This window comes from Mastomys coucha, unplaced genomic scaffold (assembly GCF_008632895.1).
Source record: "Mastomys coucha isolate ucsf_1 unplaced genomic scaffold, UCSF_Mcou_1 pScaffold18, whole genome shotgun sequence".
Classification (NCBI taxonomy): Eukaryota; Metazoa; Chordata; class Mammalia; order Rodentia; family Muridae; genus Mastomys; species Mastomys coucha.
Genome location: NW_022196900.1, coordinates 68,898,647 through 68,904,759, shown reverse-complemented (window position 1 = coordinate 68,904,759; position 6,113 = coordinate 68,898,647). Strand labels below are relative to the sequence as shown.

The 6,113-nt window shown below is 42.1% G+C and overlaps 1 long non-coding RNA gene across 1 annotated transcript in view; it reads right to left on the bottom strand.

The window, feature by feature from the left end:
• Positions 1-1,227: 1,227 nt before the first annotated feature.
• Positions 1,228-6,113, bottom strand: part of LOC116096404 — a 64,137-nt gene continuing 59,251 nt past the window's right edge. The window contains exon 2 of the long non-coding RNA XR_004120987.1: positions 1,228-1,500. This is a non-coding gene — a long non-coding RNA (uncharacterized LOC116096404). The remainder of the gene's footprint in view (positions 1,501-6,113) is intronic.

Below are 6,113 nucleotides of genomic sequence, written 5' to 3'. Positions count from 1 at the left end.
ACACACACACACACACACTGAGCAGCTTCATTCAGACACATCATCCTGTCTTTTGCTCCCTGTTGGTACAGGCTTACAGCCCCAGTAGTGTAAATTTTAGATTTTTTTTTTCAATGCTAAAATGGCATCTGTTTCTGTTGATCTTGAATTAAATTCTAAATCCATCATTTGCTAACTCTGCTTTAGCATGCATATATCCAATAGCCTCCTCCTGATTCTTGAGGGGAATTTTTTTTTTCCTTGAGCACAGAAAAAAAAAAAAAGAGAGAGAGAGAGAATTGCAGTCAGGACCCTGGAGGACACAGAGACATACCTCTGAAGAAGTTTACCATCTAGTGGGAAGGGCCAGCGTGGTTGTGAAAGCTCCCTAGCTTTCTCAAGGAAAGGGAGTGTAAAATAAACATTCACATTGGGTGTGAGGTTTAGTGGATTTGCCTTGAAGCTGAATTTGCAGAGCAAGCTGTGTGGTGGCTTTTAGACTGTGTATTTATTTAGGAGCGCTTGGGAGGAGGCCAGCTGAAATTAAGGGAGAAGTGATCAGACTGCCTCTCTTGCTGCCAGTGCTTTTCAGGTTCCAGTTCTGGTTTTATGTGACTTTGTGAGATGTACTCGTGAGATAGGCTGATGGTGCCTTAGATAAACTGTAAAAACAGGAGAGAAGAAGCTGAATTAACGCCAACCGCTAAAACTCGGGTGGCTTGGTAGAGAAGGTAGCGTTTGACCACAGCCTTAAAAACAGGCATGCCTTCAAGAGTACGACTATGTGACTATGTGAAAAGTGTTTCACAAGGATGCCATTCGGTAAATAGTAACTAAACATTGAGAAGCAGAGCCAGTTGGGCCAGAGGATTTTGAGTTTAAGCTCGGCCTTGACTACACAGCCAGAGCCTGGGGGTTACAGGGGGGAGGAAGGGAAAGGGAAGGGACAGGGACAGAGAGACAGAGAAACGGAAAGAAACAGAAACAGAGACGGGAGGGGAGAGAAGAGGAAAGGAGAGGAGAAGGGAGGAGAGGAAAAATGAGGGGAGAGAAGTGAGGGGGAGGGGAGGGAAGAGAGGAGAGGAGGACAGGGGACTGAAAAGAGAGGAGAGGAGGGGAAGGGAAGGAAAGGGAGGGGAGAGGGGAGGAAAGGGAAGGAAAGAGGAGAAGAAGAGGGAGAGGAGAGGGGAGGAGAGGACAGGAGAGAATTGAGGAGTATTAAAGTCAGTCATTATTGCTGTCTTGGAGTTAATCTGTAACTTTATGAATAGCAATTTTTTTTGTTTGTTTGTTTTATAAAACTGAATGCTTCAGTGTTCGGTGCATAGATATTTAGAATTGCAATATCCTCTTGATGGATGCTTCTTGCAGTTGATGGACATGACCTTTCTCTCTTCTGACTAGTTTGGCTTGAAGTTTATGTTGGTAGATTTTAGAAAAGGGATGCCTGCTTATTTCCTAGTCTCATTTGCTTGGAGTATCTTTTCCCATCTTTTTACAGATATAGAGATGGCTCAACATCTGAAAATCAATAAAGGCAACGCATTACATCAGGATAGAAATCACACCACCATCTTAACAGATGCAAGAAAGGCCTTTGACAAAATACAACATCCCCTTGTCGTGATAAAAGTCCAAAAGAGACTCAGAATATTGAGAAAATATCTTACCATCATAAATGGCATACATGATAAACCTGCTGTCAACATCATTCTGAATTAGGACCATGTGTGGCTTGTGTAACAACCACTAATATCTTGTCATTGAAATATGGACCAGATTTTTCTTCTTTGTTGGTCTCATGTACTTCAACCACTGCAGAGACTTCTTACAGGATAAATTAACAATTATGCCACCCCAGCTCCATGCACAAAAATGCTTCCTATGGCACACAGCTACAACCTCCCCTTTTCTTAAAGATTTTATTTATTTTTATTTTATAGGTATGGGAGTTTTTCACATACATATATGAAATATATGTATATGTACAGGCTGTATATATATATGTGCATATATATATGTGTGTATATATATACATATATATACATATATATACACACATATATATATATGTGTATATATATATGTGCATATATATGCACATATATATATGTCTGGGCATTATATGCATGCATGATACCCTCAGAGGCCAGAAGAGGGTGTCATATTCCCTGGGACTGCAGTAATAGACAGTTGTGAGCCACTATGTGAGTGCTAGGAAGTGAACCCAGGTCCTCTGAAAGAGCAGCCAGTGCTTTTAACTACCACCCCCAGCCTTCCTTTCTTGGAACAATGGTAAGCTGCCTTCTCCCAGGTCTCCACTCCCTGGAGTTAAAAGGGCAAGCTGACCTGGAGGGTAATCTGAAACAACATGCTTTCGAAGAGTTGTAAATTATGCTCTCTCCACCTTTTTTTTTTTTCTGCCATCTACCTTCTCATAAAGCATATCTATTAAATAGTATACTGATGCCAGGCAGTGGTGGCTCACACCTTTAATCCTAGCACTTGGGAGGCAGAGGCAGGTGGATTTCTGAGTTCGAGGCCAGCCTAGTCTACAGAGTGAGTTCCAGGACAGCCAGGACTACACAGAGAAACCCTGTCTCGAAAAAACAAAACAAAAAAAATAGTATACTGGTTACAAATATGTTTAGGTAACATAGAATTCTACCTTCTTAGTTTTAATACACTTGCTAGTCTTTAATTTCCTAACACTGAAGGGGAAAGAAAACAGTAGATCCTGACACCAAAGTTACTTTTCATTTTTCTAAATTGTCACCACTAAAGACTCAATTCTCCCTTGGAACTATGTATTTTTAACTAAAAAAGATATGTTTGTTTTTACTTTATGTATGTGAGTAGTTCTGCTTATAGATATGTATGGGTACTGTGGGTACCCATGCTGACAGAAGCCCGAAGAGGAGGATGCTGGATCCCCCGAAACTGGAGTTATAGACAGAGATGAGCTGATGTGTAGGTATCAGGAACTGAACCTGGCTCCTCTGGAAGAGCAACGAGTTCTCTTAAGCACTGAGCTACCTCTCCAGCCTCTGCCTTGGAAATACTTTCTTGTTTTTTTTTTTTTCTATTTATTAGCATTTTAATACTGTGAAGTATTAGATTCCTCATCATACTTATTAAGGTGATCATAGGCAAGCAACCCATCTTAAACTTGTGTGCTCTTGAAGCGTTTGAGAAATTTGTTTAAACAATGGATCTCAATAGTCTCTTCTCCTTGAATAGTCTAGGTCCGGCTAGAAGGAAGTAGGAGCATATTGATAACCCTAGCACTTGAGAAGTCTCAGCAGAATGATTGCAAATTCTAGGCCACCTCAGCTGCAGAGCAAACCCCTGTCTTAGAAACACTAAAAGTATATCGAGGTTGGAGACATAGAGTCTGGCAGACATGGAAAAAAGGATGCTATGCCAGGGGGGTGGGGGTGTGGCTACTGGTGGCAGGGAGGAGGGGGTGGGAAATAGAATCTGGCAGAAGTAGAACAGGTGACAGACCCCAGCAGACCCAGAGAAAGAAGAAACCTTGAGGCTAGGAAAAGCTACCCCCAACATCCACACGGACACAGGAGACTGCCTCTGGAATTAGTCTTATTCTATTGGTAGGTCTTCCCACTGAGCTTTTCAATTCGATTTTCTTCATTATTTCTATCTCTTGTTTGGTTCAGCTGTTTGTATTCTCGCAGAATTAATCCAGTTTATTTGTGTGTGTGCTCTGGTTACTTTGAATGTACTTAGAACTGTTCTTTTGGATTTGTTGCCAGGAATTTTGCTCATGTCATTCTTTTGGGAGCCATTACTGTTGTGTTGGTCAGTTTGTAGGAAATGTGTTTGTTCTGGTTTGTTTTGTTTTTTCATGCTTGTGTTTTTGTGTTGGGATTCGTACATCTGGAGTTTGGTCATAAATTGAATTTGGCTTTTATTTAGATCACCTTTCTTCTTTCAGTAGAAGCATTTACCATGTTCCGGAGGGACTAGACTGTAGAATTCTGGTGTAGTTTTTCTCTGTTAGAGTGGTGGTTCAGGGGTCCAGGCTCTGTCTTCAGGACTCCTTATCTGTCTGTGTATTAGTAACTTTTCTATTGGTGTGATTAAAACACTATGGCCACAGTAACTTATAAATGAAAGAGTTTGTTTGGGCTTACCATTCGAGAAGACTTTAGGGTTCATTATGTCAAAGACACCATGGCAGCAGGGGGCTGGAGCTGGAAGCTGAGAGCGCACATCTTCCACATAAGCAGGAGTCAGAGACAGCCAACTGGGAATGCTGGGAGGCTTTGAAATTTCACATCCCACGCTGGGTGATATCCTTCCTCCAGCAAGGCCACACTTCCTGAAGTTCCCCAAACAGTACCAATAACTGAGGATCAAGTATTCATGGAAGTCCATGGAAGATACTCTCAGACAGCCACTAAGCCTACAACCACAGTCAAGGGGCAGGTCCGTTATGAAAATACAGTAATAGTCAACTACAAACTATTTCCCCACAAGTGTCAATCATTTTTATGGAGTAAAGGGCCACTAATAACTGTGTGTGTTGATAGATTAGTTACTGTGGATATGAATGGAAAGGAAAAGAAAAGAAAAGAAAAAGCAGAATAAGGGGAGTGGGAATCTAGGAACAGAAACAAGACAGAGGGATAAGGGAATTTTTGCTAATGGTAGACTGAAGGGGGGGTATGCAATCAAATAATATAAAGGAGGCTGAGACTCAGAGACCTTAAAAACCATGGCCAATCTATGCTCTTTAGGTGGCGGGGGAGGGAAGGGGGTGTTGGGGAGGGGTATGCAATCAAATAATATAAAGGAGGCTGAGACTTAGAGGCCTTTAAAGCCATGGCCAATCCATGCTCTTTAGGTGGCTGGGGAGGAGAGGGGGTCTTGGGGAGGGATGAATAAGGAAGAACACTGTGTCCAGGCAAGGTCAGGGCAAACTAGCCTGCTAAACTGCCATTGGGTGTTAGATAAGGAGGGGGAACCGATGTAGAGGGGGTGAAGAGTTGGGTGGAGCTACCTGTCTGACATGGCCTGACAGCTTGGCTTCAGTTTGAAGTCTCTCAGTGTCTTCCCCAGCTCACAGAAGCTAGTCTCACTCCTTGTAGCTCTCCCATGATGGGTTCTCCCCTCTGGGTCTTCCTTTGGCTGATTGGATTATACATTCTGGTCTAGTCCATTAGAGCTGCTTCTGGGACAGTGGAGTCCCAGAATCTGCTACCACATCTGTTATTCCTTCAGGATTTTGTTTTCCAGTACCAACTTCAAGACTTGTGTAGTCCTTTCCATTTTCCATTATACTGGTTGGAGTCTGCGTTAACGTTCACCGTCGGGTTTTCAGCTCATGGGATGCTACAAGGTCCTGATTCAAGGTTTTTTTTGGTCTTTTTTTTTTTTTTAACTCCTGCAGTCTAGAAGTATTCTGCAAGCTAGATTTAAGTGTATAATCTCCTGATACTTGCTCTGAACTTCCTGAGTGTGATTTAGAAAGGGTCTCAGGACATCAAGATGCCAGGGTAGCGGGGGTCTTTGTGAAGTAGCTTCCTACACTCCTGTTCCATCAGGCACTTACTTGGTGAAGAGAGTGGGGTTTTCTCCCAGCATTTTCTTCTGCTAAGGCTGCTGTTACCCTGGGCATGGCTTTTATCCCTGGTTCCTCAGAGCATCTGCTATTGTAAAGATTTTCTATTCTCTGGCTTCCAATCTGTAGCCAGCATTTCCTTATTGGGTTCAGGGAGCTCCCCTAACAAAGCTAATCCTGCTGACACCAGCTCTGAATTTTTCTCTTCTGATTTTGAAAAGTTTTCTGTTTCACTTTTCCAGTAAGGGAGAAATATTCTGAAGCCGTTTTGAGCCTTCTCCAGATTATACCCTAAAGACTTTGTCAGACCATGTGTGGGTATCATCCACCATCCTTTTGTCTTATGGTGCAGTTTTATCTGCTTTATTAGTTTTTTTTTTTTGTCTGAGTGATGTGTTGATATGCATAAGGTATTGAACTCTATCACTATTGTTTCTTGAGCTATCTGTTGTTTGATGTCCACAGGTGTTTGCCTTGTGAAACAGGGATGCACAATAATGACTTTATAGTTTCTAATTTGGGCTTGAAGTCTACTTTTTTTTTTTTTTTT